Source organism: Hyla sarda, chromosome 4, assembly GCF_029499605.1.
Source record: "Hyla sarda isolate aHylSar1 chromosome 4, aHylSar1.hap1, whole genome shotgun sequence".
Taxonomy (NCBI): Eukaryota; Metazoa; Chordata; class Amphibia; order Anura; family Hylidae; genus Hyla; species Hyla sarda.
In genome coordinates, this window is record NC_079192.1 from 36405295 (window position 1) to 36425900 (window position 20606).

General features: G+C 47.7%; 18 non-coding genes across 18 annotated transcripts; all 18 read right to left on the minus strand.

Moving 5' to 3' along the window:
* Positions 1-741: 741 nt before the first annotated feature.
* LOC130268052 (U4 spliceosomal RNA) lies at positions 742-882 on the minus strand. Its single transcript, XR_008843422.1, has one exon. It is a non-coding gene; the product is annotated as a U4 spliceosomal RNA (small nuclear RNA).
* A 955-nt stretch (positions 883-1837) lies between these two features.
* TRNAK-UUU (transfer RNA lysine (anticodon UUU)) lies at positions 1838-1910 on the minus strand. Its single transcript has one exon. It is a non-coding gene; the product is annotated as a tRNA-Lys (tRNA).
* A 2849-nt stretch (positions 1911-4759) lies between these two features.
* TRNAK-UUU (transfer RNA lysine (anticodon UUU)) lies at positions 4760-4832 on the minus strand. The gene has a single exon. It is a non-coding gene; the product is annotated as a tRNA-Lys (tRNA).
* A 679-nt stretch (positions 4833-5511) lies between these two features.
* Positions 5512-5652, minus strand: LOC130268065 (U4 spliceosomal RNA). Its single transcript, XR_008843434.1, has one exon. It is a non-coding gene; the product is annotated as a U4 spliceosomal RNA (small nuclear RNA).
* A 1707-nt stretch (positions 5653-7359) lies between these two features.
* On the minus strand, positions 7360-7500 carry LOC130268053 (U4 spliceosomal RNA). The gene has a single exon (XR_008843423.1). It is a non-coding gene; the product is annotated as a U4 spliceosomal RNA (small nuclear RNA).
* A 955-nt stretch (positions 7501-8455) lies between these two features.
* TRNAK-UUU (transfer RNA lysine (anticodon UUU)) lies at positions 8456-8528 on the minus strand. The gene has a single exon. It is a non-coding gene; the product is annotated as a tRNA-Lys (tRNA).
* A 679-nt stretch (positions 8529-9207) lies between these two features.
* On the minus strand, positions 9208-9348 carry LOC130267992 (U4 spliceosomal RNA). Its single transcript, XR_008843367.1, has one exon. It is a non-coding gene; the product is annotated as a U4 spliceosomal RNA (small nuclear RNA).
* A 955-nt stretch (positions 9349-10303) lies between these two features.
* Positions 10304-10376, minus strand: TRNAK-UUU (transfer RNA lysine (anticodon UUU)). The gene has a single exon. It is a non-coding gene; the product is annotated as a tRNA-Lys (tRNA).
* A 680-nt stretch (positions 10377-11056) lies between these two features.
* LOC130268055 (U4 spliceosomal RNA) lies at positions 11057-11197 on the minus strand. The gene has a single exon (XR_008843425.1). It is a non-coding gene; the product is annotated as a U4 spliceosomal RNA (small nuclear RNA).
* A 1707-nt stretch (positions 11198-12904) lies between these two features.
* LOC130268104 (U4 spliceosomal RNA) lies at positions 12905-13045 on the minus strand. The gene has a single exon (XR_008843473.1). It is a non-coding gene; the product is annotated as a U4 spliceosomal RNA (small nuclear RNA).
* Positions 13046-14000: 955 nt separating this feature from the next.
* TRNAK-UUU (transfer RNA lysine (anticodon UUU)) lies at positions 14001-14073 on the minus strand. The gene has a single exon. It is a non-coding gene; the product is annotated as a tRNA-Lys (tRNA).
* Positions 14074-14752: 679 nt separating this feature from the next.
* Positions 14753-14893, minus strand: LOC130268066 (U4 spliceosomal RNA). Its single transcript, XR_008843435.1, has one exon. It is a non-coding gene; the product is annotated as a U4 spliceosomal RNA (small nuclear RNA).
* Positions 14894-15846: 953 nt separating this feature from the next.
* TRNAK-UUU (transfer RNA lysine (anticodon UUU)) lies at positions 15847-15919 on the minus strand. The gene has a single exon. It is a non-coding gene; the product is annotated as a tRNA-Lys (tRNA).
* Positions 15920-16599: 680 nt separating this feature from the next.
* Positions 16600-16740, minus strand: LOC130268067 (U4 spliceosomal RNA). Its single transcript, XR_008843436.1, has one exon. It is a non-coding gene; the product is annotated as a U4 spliceosomal RNA (small nuclear RNA).
* A 955-nt stretch (positions 16741-17695) lies between these two features.
* On the minus strand, positions 17696-17768 carry TRNAK-UUU (transfer RNA lysine (anticodon UUU)). Its single transcript has one exon. It is a non-coding gene; the product is annotated as a tRNA-Lys (tRNA).
* Positions 17769-18448: 680 nt separating this feature from the next.
* On the minus strand, positions 18449-18589 carry LOC130268068 (U4 spliceosomal RNA). The gene has a single exon (XR_008843437.1). It is a non-coding gene; the product is annotated as a U4 spliceosomal RNA (small nuclear RNA).
* Positions 18590-19544: 955 nt separating this feature from the next.
* TRNAK-UUU (transfer RNA lysine (anticodon UUU)) lies at positions 19545-19617 on the minus strand. Its single transcript has one exon. It is a non-coding gene; the product is annotated as a tRNA-Lys (tRNA).
* Positions 19618-20296: 679 nt separating this feature from the next.
* LOC130268009 (U4 spliceosomal RNA) lies at positions 20297-20437 on the minus strand. The gene has a single exon (XR_008843383.1). It is a non-coding gene; the product is annotated as a U4 spliceosomal RNA (small nuclear RNA).
* Between the last annotated feature and the right edge of the window lie 169 nt (positions 20438-20606).

Consider the following 20606-nt stretch of genomic DNA (forward strand, 5'->3'; position numbering starts at 1 on the left):
GGACTTGAACCCTGGACCCTCAGATTAAAAGTCTGATGCTCTACTGACTGAGCTATCCGGGCTCTGGGACATGTGGCTTTGCCCCGAGTCCATGCTTCGGCATGGATGCCGCCTTGATGGCTCCCTGGTTAACACTTGGGTTTAGATGGATGCTAGGAGCATTGTTGGTCTTTCCTCATCTATGGCATTGGGAGACTTTGAAACCGGTCCTTTGCAGTTGCCTTTTGGCCCGGAGGCGAAGGGTATAGTTTGTTTGTGGGGGCCTCTCCGACTGTCCAACTTTACTGGTAGTATCACCTGCCAAAATCATGCATGGTGACACCCCAACCTTTGTAAACCACCCTGTTTGCTCCCTGGTTGATACTTGGGTTGGCATCCTTCCAGAGCTATGGCTATGGGGGACTTTGGCTCAGAGGCGAAGGGTATGGTCTTTTTGGGAAGTGGGCCCTCTCCAACTGTCCGACTTTAATGGTAATATCACAGGCTAAAAACATGCATGGTGACGCCTCATCCTTAGTAAACCATTCCTGATTTCTGTTATTAGCAACATGAACTTGGGTTGGCATCCTTCCAGAGCTATGGGGGACTTTGGCTCAGAGGCGAAGGGTATGGTTTTTTTGGGAAGTGGGCCTTCTCCAACTGTCCGACTTTACTGGTAATATCACAGGCTAAGAACATGCATGGTGATGCCTCATCCTTAGTAAACCATTCCTGAATTCTGTTATTAACAACAAAAGTCAGTCTCCTTAGAGACTGTCAAAAATTGCCAGTTCTGACTATATTTCAAGTCATCACAGCGGGGCATTGGTAAAAGTTTTCAATCAGCAATAATCACGCCTCGGTAGACCCTCATGGGCTATGATACTGCCACTGCGCAAAGCTAAAGATCTACTGGTGAGGTATAGAGAACCTTCTACAGTGTACTGATTAAGCCCGAGGAGACACCCGGCAGTCAGTAAGTGCAGAGCTTGGAATCCTGGGAGTGGATATGCTAATGGCTCATTTGTTTATTGTAGGTGGCTTGTTGCCCTGGGCAACAAGCCCAGTAATTCTATGAGTTTACTCACACATATATATCTTTATGTGCCTTTTGCTAGTTCGTTTTAAAGTATGCTCAATGTACCATTTGGTTCCCTGCAAAGGGCATCATCTTTATAGTAGTCAATGGACTACAGGTGACCATACATTTTCAATAACCGTCGGCCAAATGTTCATTTGCCCCACAGGTATCTCTCCCGACATCCCCATACATAGAAACATTGGGCACAGCCAAACGTTCATGTGTTCACTATGGAGGGGGGAGGGGTTAGCCACAGCCAGACATTATGGAAGGATTAACAATTGGGTCGTTACACAGAGGTAAACTACAGGGGATCCCTGTATCTGATTCTGGAATCTGTCACAGGGACTACTGAGTGCAGACTCAGCATTATTCTAACTCAGTGACTCACAGGTGATGTCTTCTCTGATCGAGAGTTGTCCTCTTTCCCTTTTCTTCTCTATCCATGCCAAATCCCAATGATGACTTCTCCCAAATGGGACTTGTCTCGGCAGAGTTTGCTGCCCCTGTGAAAGCCCTCTCACTATTAATGCCTCAACTGTGATCTCATTTCTCCTTCACGACACCCCTGCAAAGGAAAGCAGCGGTCGCTGGATGACTATGGCAGGACATGTCTAATCAAAACAACGGTCTATTCAGAACACAAGTGTAATCACGTGATAACTGCATGCCGACTTTGGCAACAATCTCACGTTTAAATCTGGGTCCATTATGTATTTTTTGGTCAATTAATATGTGACTTTATGTTATCATTGGTTTTCCTTTGATAAAACACATCGCCCGAACAGGGACTTGAACCCTGGACCCTCAGATTAAAAGTCTGATGCTCTACCGACTGAGCTATCCGGGCTCTGGGACAAGTGGCTTTGCCCCGAGTCCATGCTTCGGCATGGATGCCGCCTTGTTGGCTCCCTGGTTAACACTTGGGTTTAGATGGATGCTAGGAGCATTGTTGGTCTTTCCTCATCTATGGCATTGGGAGACTTTGAAACCGGTCCTTTGCAGTTGCCTTTTGGCCCGGAGGCGAAGGGTATAGTTTGTTTGTGGGGGCCTCTCCGACTGTCCAACTTTACTGGTAGTATCACCTGCCAAAATCATGCATGGTGACACCCCAACCTTTGTAAACCACCCTGTTTGCTCCCTGGTTGATACTTGGGTTGGCATCCTTCCAGAGCTATGGCTATGGGGGACTTTGGCTCCATCACCTCCTCTCCTTCTGAAGCCTCAAGGCTCTCGCAGACCTGCTCCATCTCCTCCTCCTCATCTGAAGCTTGAGGGGTTTCGCAGGTCTCGATTATCTTTCTTTTGTGGGACTCTTCTGATACGTTGTCCCTTCCTTTCCTCTTCCTCTGTATGGTACCTGGGGGAGGAAGCACAGGAAAGTCCTCCGAAGGGCGGGCACCAGCAGCTGGAGGGGGGTTAGGTGCTGCTGGGCCAGGAGAGAAAGGAGGCTGGGTGGGGCGGGGGGCAGGAGAGAGTGCCCGGGCAGGGGAGGACGGGGCAGGGGTGGGCCGGGCAGGGGAGGACGGGGCAGGGGTGGGCCGGGCAGGGGAGGACGGGGCAGGGGTGGGCCGGGGTGGGGTACGGGGGGCAGGGGTGGGCCGGGGTGGGGTACGGGGGGCAGGGGTGGGGCGGGATGGGGCAGGAGGGGCGGGGGTGGGACGGGATGGGGCAGGAGGGGCAGGGGTGGGACGGGATGGGGCAGGAGGGGCAGGGGTGGGACGGGATGGGGCAGGGGTGGGACGGGATGGGGCAGGGGTGGGGCGGGATGGGGCAGGAGATGGGGCGGGAGGGGCAGGGGATGGGGCGGGAGGGGCAGGGGAGGGGCGGGACGGGGCAGGGGTGGTGGCTTTCGCCTTCTTACCCTCCTTGGTCGGCTTGGCCATCCGTGGTGTTGGCTCCGGAGCTGGGGCTGGCTTCGGTGCTCTCGCTGCCACAGATGCCCATGTTCTCTCCCTCTGGGGGCAGTCCTTGTAGCTGTGGGCTGCCAGTCCGCAGAGGTTGCAGGTCTTGCTCTTGGGGCAGTCCTTGGTCGTGTGACCTGTCACACGGCAATACCTGCAGGCATCCTCCGTACAGTCCTTGCCCTCGTGGCCCATCTTGCCACATCTCCTGCAGGTCTGCGGCATGTCCGGGTAGAAGATAAGTCCTGTGGAGTTGCCCAAGGAAAATGTCGTTGGCAGGTGCTGTAGTCCGTCTGGAGAAGCAGGGTTCTTGTTGAGTCTGACGACCACAGACCACTTGCAGGTCCAGTATCCGAGTGAGTTCAGGATGCGGGTGGGCTCCCTCACCACGGTGCAGAAGCGCTTCAGGAAGGTCGAGATGTCCGTGCCTGGGGTGTGTGGGTTCCGCATTGAGACCGTCACCCGCCTCTCCTCTCTTTGAATAAGGCAGTTGCCCACAAAGCGAGAGAAAGGGGATTCGGGACTCGCCGCTTTCACCACCTCCCAGTATCTTCTACAGGTCCCAATGGTGGCAAAGGTGATGTAGAAGATTCCCGAAAAGAAGGTTGCTATTCCCAGGGTGTCAGCCGTGGGGAAGCCTTGATCCGCCAGCATCTTCTTGCAGAACACGTCGTGGGACATGTCCGGCACCCTTCCGTCCACGGGCTTGAGCTTCAAGGCAACAGTCTGCCTCATCCAGGGCTCCAGGGTTGGAGCTTCCAGGTTAGGAATTCTGCCGCCCTTCTGCCTTGCCGTGGTGGAGGTTGAAGCTTGCTGTGGTTGGGGCTGGACCTCCAGGCCTTGCCCTGCAGCCTCCTGGGTGGACTTGCTGGTTGAGGCCATGGCTTCTTCCAGCAGGCTCTTTTCCGCTTCCTTGCTTGCTTGTGGAGAGAGGCTTCGCAAAGTCTTCTTTCCCGGGTGGGAGGAGCTATGCAGATCCGGTCCCGGTGGGAGGAGCTATGCAAATCCTTCTCCAGAGGCAGCGAGTTTCTTCGAAAAGATTCTGCGCCGCCTTCCTCTTCGCCGCTGTTCCGGAATTCACCGCCGATTCCCTTCTTCCAGGTTCTTCGTCGGCTTCTTCCGGAGCTGCAGTCTTCAAGATCTTCTCCTTCTTCAGATGTTCCGAGGCAGGCAGGAGACGATCTTCAGGTGGTATGCTCTAGAGAAATGCGGTTCTAATAAGAACGAAAAGTACTGCAATCGTACTACGCAAAATCTCTACCACAATGCTTGGAGTTCTTCAGACCGTAGCGATCATGGTATCTCCCCTGCCAGGTAAGTATCTACAGGGGATCCCTGTATCTGATTCTGGAATCTGTCACAGGGACTACTGAGTGCAGACTCAGCATTATTCTAACTCAGTGACTCACAGGTGATGTCTTCTCTGATCGAGAGTTGTCCTCTTTCCCTTTTCTTCTCTATCCATGCCAAATCCCAATGATGACTTCTCCCAAATGGGACTTGTCTCGGCAGAGTTTGCTGCCCCTGTGAAAGCCCTCTCACTATTAATGCCTCAACTGTGATCTCATTTCTCCTTCACGACACCCCTGCAAAGGCAAGCAGCGGTCGCTGGATGACTATGGCAGGACATGTCTAATCAAAACAACGGTCTATTCAGAACACAAGTGTAATCACGTGATAACTGCATGCCGACTTTGGCAACAATCTCACGTTTAAATCTGGGTCCATTATGTATTTTTTGGTCAATTAATATGTGACTTTATGTTATCATTGGTTTTCCTTTGATAAAACACATCGCCCGAACAGGGACTTGAACCCTGGACCATCAGATTAAAAGTCTGATGCTCTACCGACTGAGCTATCCGGGCTCTGGGACATGTGGCTTTGCCCCGAGTCCATGCTTCGGCATGGATGCCGCCTTGTTGGCTCCCTGGTTAACACTTGGGTTTAGATGGATGCTAGGAGCATTGTTGGTCTTTCCTCATCTATGGCATTGGGAGACTTTGAAACCGGTCCTTTGCAGTTGCCTTTTGGCCCGGAGGCGAAGGGTATAGTTTGTTTGTGGGGGCCTCTCCGACTGTCCAACTTTACTGGTAGTATCACCTGCCAAAATCATGCATGGTGACACCCCAACCTTTGTAAACCACCCTGTTTGCTCCCTGGTTGATACTTGGGTTGGCATCCTTCCAGAGCTATGGCTATGGGGGACTTTGGCTCAGAGGCGAAGGGTATGGTCTTTTTGGGAAGTGGGCCCTCTCCAACTGTCCGACTTTAATGGTAATATCACAGGCTAAAAACATGCATGGTGACGCCTCATCCTTAGTAAACTATTCCTGATTTCTGTTATTAGCAACATGAACTTGGGTTGGCATCCTTCCAGAGCTATGGGGGACTTTGGCTCAGAGGCGAAGGGTATGGTTTTTTTGGGAAATGGGCCCTCTCCAACTGTCCGACTTTACTGGTAATATCACAGGCTAAGAACATGCATGGTGATGCCTCATCCTTAGTAAACCATTCCTGAATTCTGTTATTAACAACAAAAGTCAGTCTCCTGAGAGACTGTCAAAAATTGCCAGTTCTGACTATATTTCAAGTCATCACAGCAGGGTATTGGTAAAAGTTTTCAATCAGCAATAATCACGCCTCGGTAGACCCTCATGGGCTATGATACTGCCACTGCGCAAAGCTAAAGATCTACTGGTGAGGTATAGAGAACCTTCTACAGTGTACTGATTAAGCCCGAGGAGACACCCGGCAGTCAGTAAGTGCAGAGCTTGGAATCCTGGGAGTGGATATGCTAATGACTCATTTGTTTATTGTAGGTGGCTTGTTGCCCTGGGCAACAAGCCCAGTAATTCTATGAGTTTACTCACACATATATATCTTTATGTGCCTTTTGCTAGTTCGTTTTAAAGTATGCTCAATGTACCATTTGGTTCCCTGCAAAGGGCATCATCTTTATAGTAGTCAATGGACTACAGGTGACCATACATTTTCAATAACCGTCGGCCAAATGATCATTTGACCCACAGGTATCTCTCCCGACATCCCCATACATAGAAACATTGGGCACAGCCAAACGTTCATGTGTTCACTATGGAGGGGGGAGGGGTTAGCCACAGCCAGACATTATGGAAGGATTAACAATTGGGTCGTTACACAGAGGTAAACTACAGGGGATCCCTGTATCTGATTCTGGAATCTGTCACAGGGACTACTGAGTGCAGACTCAGCATTATTCTAACTCAGTGACTCACAGGTGATGTCTTCTCTGATCGAGAGTTGTCCTCTTTCCCTTTTCTTCTCTATCCATGCCAAATCCCAATGATGACTTCTCCCAAATGGGACTTGTCTCGGCAGAGTTTGCTGCCCCTGTGAAAGCCCTCTCACTATTAATGCCTCAACTGTGATCTCATTTCTCCTTCACGACACCCCTGCAAAGGCAAGCAGCGGTCGCTGGATGACTATGGCAGGACATGTCTAATCAAAACAACGGTCTATTCAGAACACAAGTGTAATCACGTGATAACTGCATGCCGACTTTGGCAACAATCTCACGTTTAAATCTGGGTCCATTATGTATTTTTTGGTCAATTAATATGTGACTTTATGTTATCATTGGTTTTCCTTTGATAAAACACATCGCCCGAACAGGGACTTGAACCCTGGACCCTCAGATTAAAAGTCTGATGCTCTACCGACTGAGCTATGCGGGCTCTGGGACATGTGGCTTTGCCCCGAGTCCATGCTTCGGCATGGATGCCGCCTTGTTGGCTCCCTGGTTAACACTTGGGTTTAGATGGATGCTAGGAGCATTGTTGGTCTTTCCTCATCTATGGCATTGGGAGACTTTGAAACCGGTCCTTTGCAGTTGCCTTTTGGCCCGGAGGCGAAGGGTATAGTTTGTTTGTGGGGGCCTCTCCGACTGTCCAACTTTACTGGTAGTATCACCTGCCAAAATCATGCATGGTGACACCCCAACCTTTGTAAACCACCCTGTTTGCTCCCTGGTTGATACTTGGGTTGGCATCCTTCCAGAGCTATGGCTATGGGGGACTTTGGCTCAGAGGCGAAGGGTATGGTCTTTTTGGGAAGTGGGCCCTCTCCAACTGTCCGACTTTAATGGTAATATCACAGGCTAAAAACATGCATGGTGACGCCTCATCCTTAGTAAACCATTCCTGATTTCTGTTATTAGCAACATGAACTTGGGTTGGCATCCTTCCAGAGCTATGGGGGACTTTGGCTCAGAGGCGAAGGGTATGGTTTTTTTGGGAAGTGGGCCTTCTCCAACTGTCCGACTTTACTGGTAATATCACAGGCTAAGAACATGCATGGTGATGCCTCATCCTTAGTAAACCATTCCTGAATTCTGTTATTAACAACAAAAGTCAGTCTCCTTAGAGACTGTCAAAAATTGCCAGTTCTGACTATATTTCAAGTCATCACAGCGGGGCATTGGTAAAAGTTTTCAATCAGCAATAATCACGCCTCGGTAGACCCTCATGGGCTATGATACTGCCACTGCGCAAAGCTAAAGATCTACTGGTGAGGTATAGAGAACCTTCTACAGTGTACTGATTAAGCCCGAGGAGACACCCGGCAGTCAGTAAGTGCAGAGCTTGGAATCCTGGGAGTGGATATGCTAATGGCTCATTTGTTTATTGTAGGTGGCTTGTTGCCCTGGGCAACAAGCCCAGTAATTCTATGAGTTTACTCACACATATATATCTTTATGTGCCTTTTGCTAGTTCGTTTTAAAGTATGCTCAATGTACCATTTGGTTCCCTGCAAAGGGCATCATCTTTATAGTAGTCAATGGACTACAGGTGACCATACATTTTCAATAACCGTCGGCCAAATGTTCATTTGCCCCACAGGTATCTCTCCCGACATCCCCATACATAGAAACATTGGGCACAGCCAAACGTTCATGTGTTCACTATGGAGGGGGGAGGGGTTAGCCACAGCCAGACATTATGGAAGGATTAACAATTGGGTCGTTACACAGAGGTAAACTACAGGGGATCCCTGTATCTGATTCTGGAATCTGTCACAGGGACTACTGAGTGCAGACTCAGCATTATTCTAACTCAGTGACTCACAGGTGATGTCTTCTCTGATCGAGAGTTGTCCTCTTTCCCTTTTCTTCTCTATCCATGCCAAATCCCAATGATGACTTCTCCCAAATGGGACTTGTCTCGGCAGAGTTTGCTGCCCCTGTGAAAGCCCTCTCACTATTAATGCCTCAACTGTGATCTCATTTCTCCTTCACGACACCCCTGCAAAGGAAAGCAGCGGTCGCTGGATGACTATGGCAGGACATGTCTAATCAAAACAACGGTCTATTCAGAACGCAAGTGTAATCACGTGATAACTGCATGCCGACTTTGGCAACAATCTCACGTTTAAATCTGGGTCCATTATGTATTTTTTGGTCAATTAATATGTGACTTTATGTTATCATTGGTTTTCCTTTGATAAAACACATCGCCCGAACAGGGACTTGAACCCTGGACCCTCAGATTAAAAGTCTGATGCTCTACCGACTGAGCTATCCGGGCTCTGGAACATGTGGCTTTGCCCCGAGTCCATGCTTCGGCATGGATGCCGCCTTGTTGGCTCCCTGGTTAACACTTGGGTTTAAATGGATGCTAGAAGCATTGTTGGTCTTTCCTCATCTATGGCATTAGGAGACTTTGAAACCGGTCCTTTGCTGTTGCCTTTTGGCCCGGAGGCGAAGGGTATAGTTTGTTTGTGGGGGCCTCTCCGACTGTCCAACTTTACTGGTAGTATCACCTGCCAAAATCATGCATGGTGACACCCCAACCTTTGTAAACCACCCTGTTTGCTCCCTGGTTGATACTTGGGTTGGCATCCTTCCAGAGCTATGGCTATGGGGGACTTTGGCTCAGAGGCGAAGGGTATGGTCTTTTTGGGAAGTGGGCCCTCTCCAACTATCCGACTTTAATGGTAATATCACAGGCTAAAAACATGCATGGTGACGCCTCATCCTTAGTAAACCATTCCTGATTTCTGTTATTAGCAACATGAACTTGGGTTGGCATCCTTCCAGAGCTATGGGGGACTTTTGCTCAGAGGCGAAGGGTATGGTTTTTTTGGGAAGTGGGCCCTCTCCAACTGTCCGACTTTACTGGTAATATCACAGGCCAAGAACATGCATGGTGATGCCTCATCCTTAGTAGACCATTCCTGAATTCTGTTATTAACAACAAAAGTCAGTCTCCTGAGAGACTGTCAAAAATTGCCAGTTCTGACTATATTTCAAGTCATCACAGCGGGGTATTGGTAAAAGTTTTCAATCAGCAATAATCACGCCTCGGTAGAACCTCATGGGCTATGATACTGCCACTGCGCAAAGCTAAAGATCTACTGGTGAGGTGTAGAGAACCTTCTACAGTGTACTGATTAAGCCCGAGGAGACACCCGGCAGTCAGTAAGTGCAGAGCTTGGAATCCTGGGAGTGGATATGCTAATGGCTCATTTGTTTATTGTAGGTGGCTTGTTGCCCTGGGCAACAAGCCCAGTAATTCTATGAGTTTACTCACACATATATATCTTTATGTGCCTTTTGCTAGTTCGTTTTAAAGTATGCTCAATGTACCATTTGGTTCCCTGCAAAGGGCATCATCTTTATAGTAGTCAATGGACTACAGGTGACCATACATTTTCAATAACCGTCGGCCAAATGTTCATTTGCCCCACAGGTATCTCTCCCGACATCCCCATACATAGAAACATTGGGCACAGCCAAACGTTCATGTGTTCACTATGGAGGGGGGAGGGGTTAGCCACAGCCAGACATTATGGAAGGATTAACAATTGGGTCGTTACACAGAGGTAAACTACAGGGGATCCCTGTATCTGATTCTGGAATCTGTCACAGGGACTACTGAGTGCAGACTCAGCATTATTCTAACTCAGTGACTCACAGGTGATGTCTTCTCTGATCGAGAGTTGTCCTCTTTCCCTTTTCTTCTCTATCCATGCCAAATCCCAATGATGACTTCTCCCAAATGGGACTTGTCTCGGCAGAGTTTGCTGCCCCTGTGAAAGCCCTCTCACTATTAATGCCTCAACTGTGATCTCATTTCTCCTTCACGACACCCCTGCAAAGGCAAGCAGCGGTCGCTGGATGACTATGGCAGGACATGTCTAATCAAAACAACGGTCTATTCAGAACACAAGTGTAATCACGTGATAACTGCATGCCGACTTTGGCAACAATCTCACGTTTAAATCTGGGTCCATTATGTATTTTTTGGTCAATTAATATGTGACTTTATGTTATCATTGGTTTTCCTTTGATAAAACACATCGCCCGAACAGGGACTTGAACCCTGGACCCTCAGATTAAAAGTCTGATGCTCTACCGACTGAGCTATCCGGGCTCTGGGACATGTGGCTTTGCCCCGAGTCCATGCTTCGGCATGGATGCCGCCTTGTTGGCTCCCTGGTTAACACTTGGGTTTAGATGGATGCTAGGAGCATTGTTGGTCTTTCCTCATCTATGGCATTGGGAGACTTTGAAACCGGTCCTTTGCAGTTGCCTTTTGGCCCGGAGGCGAAGGGTATAGTTTGTTTGTGGGGGCCTCTCCGACTGTCCAACTTTACTGGTAGTATCACCTGCCAAAATCATGCATGGTGACACCCCAACCTTTGTAAACCACCCTGTTTGCTCCCTGGTTGATACTTGGGTTGGCATCCTTCCAGAGCTATGGCTATGGGGGACTTTGGCTCAGAGGCGAAGGGTATGGTCTTTTTGGGAAGTGGGCCCTCTCCAACTGTCCGACTTTAATGGTAATATCACAGGCTAAAAACATGCATGGTGACGCCTCATCCTTAGTAAACCATTCCTGATTTCTGTTATTAGCAACATGAACTTGGGTTGGCATCCTTCCAGAGCTATGGGGGACTTTGGCTCAGAGGCGAAGGGTATGGTTTTTTTTGGGAAGTGGGCCCTCTCCAACTGTCCGACTTTACTGGTAATATCACAGGCTAAGAACATGCATGGTGACGCCTCATCCTTAGTAAACCATTCCTGAATTCTGTTATTAACAACAAAAGTCAGTCTCCTTAGAGACTGTCAAAAATTGCCAGTTCTGACTATATTTCAAGTCATCACAGCAGGGTATTGGTAAAAGTTTTCAATCAGCAATAATCACGCCTCGGTAGACCCTCATGGGCTATGATACTGCCACTGCGCAAAGCTAAAGATCTACTGGTGAGGTATAGAGAACCTTCTACAGTGTACTGATTAAGCCCGAGGAGACACCCGGCAGTCAGTAAGTGCAGAGCTTGGAATCCTGGGAGTGGATATGCTAATGGCTCATTTGTTTATTGTAGGTGGCTTGTTGCCCTGGGCAACAAGCCCAGTAATTCTATGAGTTTACTCACACATATATATCTTTATGTGCCTTTTGCTAGTTCGTTTTAAAGTATGCTCAATGTACCATTTGGTTCCCTGCAAAGGGCATCATCTTTATAGTAGTCAATGGACTACAGGTGACCATACATTTTCAATAACCGTCGGCCAAATGTTCATTTGCCCCACAGGTATCTCTCCCGACATCCCCATACATAGAAATATTGGGCACAGCCAAACGTTCATGTGTTCACTATGGAGGGGGGAGGGGTTAGCCACAGCCAGACATTATGGAAGGATTAACAATTGGGTCGTTACACAGAGGTAAACTACAGGGGATCCCTGTATCTGATTCTGGAATCTGTCACAGGGACTACTGAGTGCAGACTCAGCATTATTCTAACTCAGTGACTCACAGGTGATGTCTTCTCTGATCGAGAGTTGTCCTCTTTCCCTTTTCTTCTCTATCCATGCCAAATCCCAATGATGACTTCTCCCAAATGGGACTTGTCTCGGCAGAGTTTGCTGCCCCTGTGAAAGCCCTCTCACTATTAATGCCTCAACTGTGATCTCATTTCTCCTTCACGACACCCCTGCAAAGGCAAGCAGCGGTCGCTGGATGACTATGGCAGGACATGTCTAATCAAAACAACGGTCTATTCAGAACACAAGTGTAATCACGTGATAACTGCATGCCGACTTTGGCAACAATCTCACGTTTAAATCTGGGTCCATTATGTATTTTTTGGTCAATTAATATGTGACTTTATGTTATCATTGGTTTTCCTTTGATAAAACACATCGCTTGAACAGGGACTTGAACCCTGGACCCTCAGATTAAAAGTCTGATGCTCTACCGACTGAGCTATCCGGGCTCTGGAACATGTGGCTTTGCCCCGAGTCCATGCTTTGGCATGGATGCCGCCTTGTTGGCTCCCTGGTTAACACTTGGGTTTAAATGGATGCTAGAAGCATTGTTGGTCTTTCCTCATCTATGGCATTGGGAGACTTTGAAACCGGTCCTTTGCTGTTGCCTTTTGGCCCGGAGGCGAAGGGTATAGTTTGTTTGTGGGGGCCTCTCCGACTGTCCAACTTTACTGGTAGTATCACCTGCCAAAATCATGCATGGTGACACCCCAACCTTTGTAAACCACCCTGTTTGCTCCCTGGTTGATACTTGGGTTGGCATCCTTCCAGAGCTATGGCTATGGGGGACTTTGGCTCAGAGGCGAAGGGTATGGTCTTTTTGGGAAGTGGGCCCTCTCCAACTGTCCGACTTTAATGGTAATATCACAGGCTAAAAACATGCATGGTGACGCCTCATCCTTAGTAAACCATTCCTGATTTCTGTTATTAGCAACATGAACTTGGGTTGGCATCCTTCCAGAGCTATGGGGGACTTTGGCTCAGAAGCGAAGGGTATGGTTTTTTTGGGAAGTGGGCCCTCTCCAACTGTCCGACTTTACTGGTAATATCACAGGCTAAGAACATGCATGGTGATGCCTCATCCTTAGTAAACCATTCCTGAATTCTGTTATTAACAACAAAAGTCAGTCTCCTTAGAGACTGTCAAAAACTGCCAGTTCTGACTATATTTCAAGTCATCACAGCGGGGTATTGGTAAAAGTTTTCAATCAGCATTAATCACGCCTCGGTAGACCCTCATGGGCTATGATACTGCCACTGCGCAAAGCTAAAGATCTACTGGTGAGGTATAGAGAACCTTCTACAGTGTACTGATTAAGCCCGAGGAGACACCCGGCAGTCAGTAAGTGCAGAGCTTGGAATCCTGGGAGTGGATATGCTAATGGCTCATTTGTTTATTGTAGGTGGCTTGTTGCCCTGGGCAACAAGCCCAGTAATTCTATGAGTTTACTCACACATATATATCTTTATGTGCCTTTTGCTAGTTCGTTTTAAAGTATGCTCAATGTACCATTTGGTTCCCTGCAAAGGGCATCATCTTTATAGTAGTCAATGGACTACAGGTGACCATACATTTTCAATAACCGTCGGCCAAATGTTCATTTGCCCCACAGGTATCTCTCCCGACATCCCCATACATAGAAACATTGGGCACAGCCAAACGTTCATGTGTTCACTATGGAGGGGGGAGGGGTTAGCCACAGCCAGACATTATGGAAGGATTAACAATTGGGTCGTTACACAGAGGTAAACTACAGGGGATCCCTGTATCTGATTCTGGAATCTGTCACAGGGACTACTGAGTGCAGACTCAGCATTATTCTAACTCAGTGACTCACAGGTGATGTCTTCTCTGATCGAGAGTTGTCCTCTTTCCCTTTTCTTCTCTATCCATGCCAAATCCCAATGATGACTTCTCCCAAATGGGACTTGTCTCGGCAGAGTTTGCTGCCCCTGTGAAAGCCCTCTCACTATTAATGCCTCAACTGTGATCTCATTTCTCCTTCACGACACCCCTGCAAAGGCAAGCAGCGGTCGCTGGATGACTATGGCAGGACATGTCTAATCAAAACAACGGTCTATTCAGAACACAAGTGTAATCACGTGATAACTGCATGCCGACTTTGGCAACAATCTCACGTTTAAATCTGGGTCCATTATGTATTTTTTGGTCAATTAATATGTGACTTTATGTTATCATTGGTTTTCCTTTGATAAAACACATCGCCCGAACAGGGACTTGAACCCTGGACCCTCAGATTAAAAGTCTGATGCTCTACCGACTGAGCTATCCGGGCTCTGGAACATGTGGCTTTGCCCCGAGTCCATGCTTCGGCATGGATGCCGCCTTGTTGGCTCCCTGGTTAACACTTGGGTTTAAATGGATGCTAGAAGCATTGTTGGTCTTTCCTCATCTATGGCATTGGGAGACTTTGAAACCGGTCCTTTGCTGTTGCCTTTTGGCCCGGAGGCGAAGGGTATAGTTTGTTTGTGGGGGCCTCTCCGACTGTCCAACTTTACTGGTAGTATCACCTGCCAAAATCATGCATGGTGACACCCCAACCTTTGTAAACCACCCTGTTTGCTCCCTGGTTGATACTTGGGTTGGCATCCTTCCAGAGCTATGGCTATGGGGGACTTTGGCTCAGAGGCGAAGGGTATGGTCTTTTTGGGAAGTGGGCCCTCTCCAACTGTCCGACTTTAATGGTAATATCACAGGCTAAAAACATGCATGGTGACGCCTCATCCTTAGTAAACCATTCCTGATTTCTGTTATTAGCAACATGAACTTGGGTTGGCATCCTTCCAGAGCTATGGGGGACTTTGGCTCAGAGGCGAAGGGTATGGTTTTTTTGGGAAGTGGGCCCTCTCCAACTGTCCGACTTTACTGGTAATATCACAGGCTAAGAACATGCATGGTGATGCCTCATCCTTAGTAAACCATTCCTGAATTCTGTTATTAACAACAAAAGTCAGTCTCCTGAGAGACTGTCAAAAATTGCCAGTTCTGACTATATTTCAAGTCATCACAGCAGGGTATTGGTAAAAGTTTTCAATCAGCAATAATCACGCCTCGGTAGACCCTCATGGGCTATGATACTGCCACTGCGCAAAGCTAAAGATCTACTGGTGAGGTATAGAGAACCTTCTACAGTGTACTGATTAAGCCCGAGGAGACACCCGGCAGTCAGTAAGTGCAGAGCTTGGAATCCTGGGAGTGGATATGCTAATGACTCATTTGTTTATTGTAGGTGGCTTGTTGCCCTGGGCAACAAGCCCAGTAATTCTATGAGTTTACTCACACATATATCTTTATGTGCCTTTTGCTAGTTCGTTTTAAAGTATGCTCAATGTACCATTTGGTTCCCTGCAAAGGGCATCATCTTTATAGTAGTCAATGGACTACAGGTGACCATACATTTTCAATAACCGTCGGCCAAATGTTCATTTGCCCCACAGGTATCTCTCCCGACATCCCCATACATAGAAACATTGGGCACAGCCAAACGTTCATGTGTTCACTATGGAGGGGGGAGGGGTTAGCCACAGCCAGACATTATGGAAGGATTAACAATTGGGTCGTTACACAGAGGTAAACTACAGGGGATCCCTGTATCTGATTCTGGAATCTGTCACAGGGACTACTGAGTGCAGACTCAGCATTATTCTAACTCAGTGACTCACAGGTGATGTCTTCTCTGATCGAGAGTTGTCCTCTTTCCCTTTTCTTCTCTATCCATGCCAAATCCCAATGATGACTTCTCCCAAATGGGACTTGTCTCGGCAGAGTTTGCTGCCCCTGTGAAAGCCCTCTCACTATTAATGCCTCAACTGTGATCTCATTTCTCCTTCACGACACCCCTGCAAAGGCAAGCAGCGGTCGCTGGATGACTATGGCAGGACATGTCTAATCAAAACAACGGTCTATTCAGAACACAAGTGTAATCACGTGATAACTGCATGCCGACTTTGGCAACAATCTCACGTTTAAATCTGGGTCCATTATGTATTTTTTGGTCAATTAATATGTGACTTTATGTTATCATTGGTTTTCCTTTGATAAAACACATCGCCCGAACAGGGACTTGAACCCTGGACCCTCAGATTAAAAGTCTGATGCTCTACCGACTGAGCTATCCGGGCTCTGGAACATGTGGCTTTGCCCCGAGTCCATGCTTCGGCATGGATGCCGCCTTGTTGGCTCCCTGGTTAACACTTGGGTTTAAATGGATGCTAGAAGCATTGTTGGTCTTTCCTCATCTATGGCATTGGGAGACTTTGAAACCGGTCCTTTGCTGTTGCCTTTTGGCCCGGAGGCGAAGGGTATAGTTTGTTTGTGGGGGCCTCTCCGACTGTCCAACTTTACTGGTAGTATCACCTGCCAAAATCATGCATGGTGACACCCCAACCTTTGTAAACCACCCTGTTTGCTCCCTGGTTGATACTTGGGTTGGCATCCTTCCAGAGCTATGGCTATGGGGGACTTTGGCTCAGAGGCGAAGGGTATGGTCTTTTTGGGAAGTGGGCCCTCTCCAACTGTCCGACTTTAATGGTAATATCACAGGCTAAAAACATGCATGGTGACGCCTCATCCTTAGTAAACCATTCCTGATTTCTGTTATTAGCAACATGAACTTGGGTTGGCATCCTTCCAGAGCTATGGGGGACTTTGGCTCAGAGGCGAAGGGTATGTTTTTTTTTGGGAAGTGGGCCCTCTCCAACTGTCCGACTTTACTGGTAATATCACAGGCTAAGAACATGCATGGTGACGCCTCATCCTTAGTAAACCATTCCTGAATTCTGTTATTAACAACAAAAGTCAGTCTCCTGAGAGACTGTCAAAAATTGCCAGTTCTGACTATATTTCAAGTCATCACAGCAGGGTATTGGTAAAAGTTTTCAATCAGCAATAATCACGCCTCGGTAGACCCTCATGGGCTATGATACTGCCACTGCGCAAAGCTAAAGATCTACTGGTGAGGTATAGAGAACCTTCTACAGTGTACTGATTAAGCCCGAGGAGACACCCGGCAGTCAGTAAGTGCAGAGCTTGGAATCCTGGGAGTGGATATGCTAATGACTCATTTGTTTATTGTAGGTGGCTTGTTGCCCTGGGCAACAAGCCCAGTAATTCTATGAGTTTACTCACACATATATATCTTTATGTGCCTTTTGCTAGTTCGTTTTAAAGTATGCTCAATGTACCATTTGGTTCCCTGCAAAGGGCATCATCTTTATAGTAGTCAATGGACTACAGGTGACCATACATTTTCAATAACCGTCGGCCAAATGTTCATTTGCCCCACAGGTATCTCTCCCGACATCCCCATACATAGAAATATTGGGCACAGCCAAACGTTCATGTGTTCACTATGGAGGGGGGAGGGGTTAGCCACAGCCAGACATTATGGAAGGATTAACAATTGGGTCGTTACACAGAGGTAAACTACAGGGGATCCCTGTATCTGATTCTGGAATCTGTCACAGGGACTACTGAGTGCAGACTCAGCATTATTCTAACTCAGTGACTCACAGGTGATGTCTTCTCTGATCGAGAGTTGTCCTCTTTCCCTTTTCTTCTCTATCCATGCCAAATCCCAATGATGACTTCTCCCAAATGGGACTTGTCTCGGCAGAGTTTGCTGCCCCTGTGAAAGCCCTCTCACTATTAATGCCTCAACTGTGATCTCATTTCTCCTTCACGACACCCCTGCAAAGGCAAGCAGCGGTCGCTGGATGACTATGGCAGGACATGTCTAATCAAAACAACGGTCTATTCAGAACACAAGTGTAATCACGTGATAACTGCATGCCGACTTTGGCAACAATCTCACGTTTAAATCTGGGTCCATTATGTATTTTTTGGTCAATTAATATGTGACTTTATGTTATCATTGGTTTTCCTTTGATAAAACACATCGCCCGAACAGGGACTTGAACCCTGGACCCTCAGATTAAAAGTCTGATGCTCTACCGACTGAGCTATCCGGGCTCTGGAACATGTGGCTTTGCCCCGAGTCCATGCTTCGGCATGGATGCCGCCTTGTTGGCTCCCTGGTTAACACTTGGGTTTAAATGGATGCTAGAAGCATTGTTGGTCTTTCCTCATCTATGGCATTGGGAGACTTTGAAACCGGTCCTTTGCTGTTGCCTTTTGGCCCGGAGGCGAAGGGTATAGTTTGTTTGTGGGGGCCTCTCCGACTGTCCAACTTTACTGGTAGTATCACCTGCCAAAATCATGCATGGTGACACCCCAACCTTTGTAAACCACCCTGTTTGCTCCCTGGTTGATACTTGGGTTGGCATCCTTCCAGAGCTATGGCTATGGGGGACTTTGGCTCAGAGGCGAAGGGTATGGTCTTTTTGGGAAGTGGGCCCTCTCCAACTGTCCGACTTTAATGGTAATATCACAGGCTAAAAACATGCATGGTGACGCCTCATCCTTAGTAAACCATTCCTGATTTCTGTTATTAGCAACATGAACTTGGGTTGGCATCCTTCCAGAGCTATGGGGGACTTTGGCTCAGAGGCGAAGGGTATGGTTTTTTTTGGGAAGTGGGCCCTCTCCAACTGTCCGACTTTACTGGTAATATCACAGGCTAAGAACATGCATGGTGACGCCTCATCCTTAGTAAACCATTCCTGAATTCTGTTATTAACAACAAAAGTCAGTCTCCTGAGAGACTGTCAAAAATTGCCAGTTCTGACTATATTTCAAGTCATCACAGCAGGGTATTGGTAAAAGTTTTCAATCAGCAATAATCACGCCTCGGTAGACCCTCATGGGCTATGATACTGCCACTGCGCAAAGCTAAAGATCTACTGGTGAGGTATAGAGAACCTTCTACAGTGTACTGATTAAGCCCGAGGAGACACCCGGCAGTCAGTAAGTGCAGAGCTTGGAATCCTGGGAGTGGATATGCTAATGACTCATTTGTTTATTGTAGGTGGCTTGTTGCCCTGGGCAACAAGCCCAGTAATTCTATGAGTTTACTCACACATATATATCTTTATGTGCCTTTTGCTAGTTCGTTTTAAAGTATGCTCAATGTACCATTTGGTTCCCTGCAAAGGGCATCATCTTTATAGTAGTCAATGGACTACAGGTGACCATACATTTTCAATAACCGTCGGCCAAATGTTCATTTGCCCCACAGGTATCTCTCCCGACATCCCCATACATAGAAACATTGGGCACAGCCAAACGTTCATGTGTTCACTATGGAGGGGGGAGGGGTTAGCCACAGCCAGACATTATGGAAGGATTAACAATTGGGTCGTTACACAGAGGTAAACTACAGGGGATCCCTGTATCTGATTCTGGAATCTGTCACAGGGACTACTGAGTGCAGACTCAGCATTATTCTAACTCAGTGACTCACAGGTGATGTCTTCTCTGATCGAGAGTTGTCCTCTTTCCCTTTTCTTCTCTATCCATGCCAAATCCCAATGATGACTTCTCCCAAATGGGACTTGTCTCGGCAGAGTTTGCTGCCCCTGTGAAAGCCCTCTCACTATTAATGCCTCAACTGTGATCTCATTTCTCCTTCACGACACCCCTGCAAAGGCAAGCAGCGGTCGCTGGATGACTATGGCAGGACATGTCTAATCAAAACAACGGTCTATTCAGAACACAAGTGTAATCACGTGATAACTGCATGCCGACTTTGGCAACAATCTCACGTTTAAATCTGGGTCCATTATGTATTTTTTGGTCAATTAATATGTGACTTTATGTTATCATTGGTTTTCCTTTGATAAAACACATCGCCCGAACAGGGACTTGAACCCTGGACCCTCAGATTAAAAGTCTGATGCTCTACCGACTGAGCTATCCGGGCTCTGGAACATGTGGCTTTGCCCCGAGTCCATGCTTCGGCATGGATGCCGCCTTGTTGGCTCCCTGGTTAACACTTGGGTTTAAATGGATGCTAGAAGCATTGTTGGTCTTTCCTCATCTATGGCATTGGGAGACTTTGAAACCGGTCCTTTGCTGTTGCCTTTTGGCCCGGAGGCGAAGGGTATAGTTTGTTTGTGGGGGCCTCTCCGACTGTCCAACTTTACTGGTAGTATCACCTGCCAAAATCATGCATGGTGACACCCCAACCTTTGTAAACCACCCTGTTTGCTCCCTGGTTGATACTTGGGTTGGCATCCTTCCAGAGCTATGGCTATGGGGGACTTTGGCTCAGAGGCGAAGGGTATGGTCTTTTTGGGAAGTGGGCCCTCTCCAACTATCCGACTTTAATGGTAATATCACAGGCTAAAAACATGCATGGTGACGCCTCATCCTTAGTAAACCATTCCTGATTTCTGTTATTAGCAACATGAACTTGGGTTGGCATCCTTCCAGAGCTATGGGGGACTTTTGCTCAGAGGCGAAGGGTATGGTTTTTTTGGGAAGTGGGCCCTCTCCAACTGTCCGACTTTACTGGTAATATCACAGGCCAAGAACATGCATGGTGATGCCTCATCCTTAGTAAACCATTCCTGAATTCTGTTATTAACAACAAAAGTCAGTCTCCTGAGAAACTGTCAAAAATTGCCAGTTCTGACTATATTTCAAGTCATCACAGCGGGGTATTGGTAAAAGTTTTCAATCAGCAATAATCACGCCTCGGTAGAACCTCATGGGCTATGATACTGCCACTGCGCAAAGCTAAAGATCTACTGGTGAGGTGTAGAGAACCTTCTACAGTGTACTGATTAAGCCCGAGGAGACACCCGGCAGTCAGTAAGTGCAGAGCTTGGAATCCTGGGAGTGGATATGCTAATGGCTCATTTGTTTATTGTAGGTGGCTTGTTGCCCTGGGCAACAAGCCCAGTAATT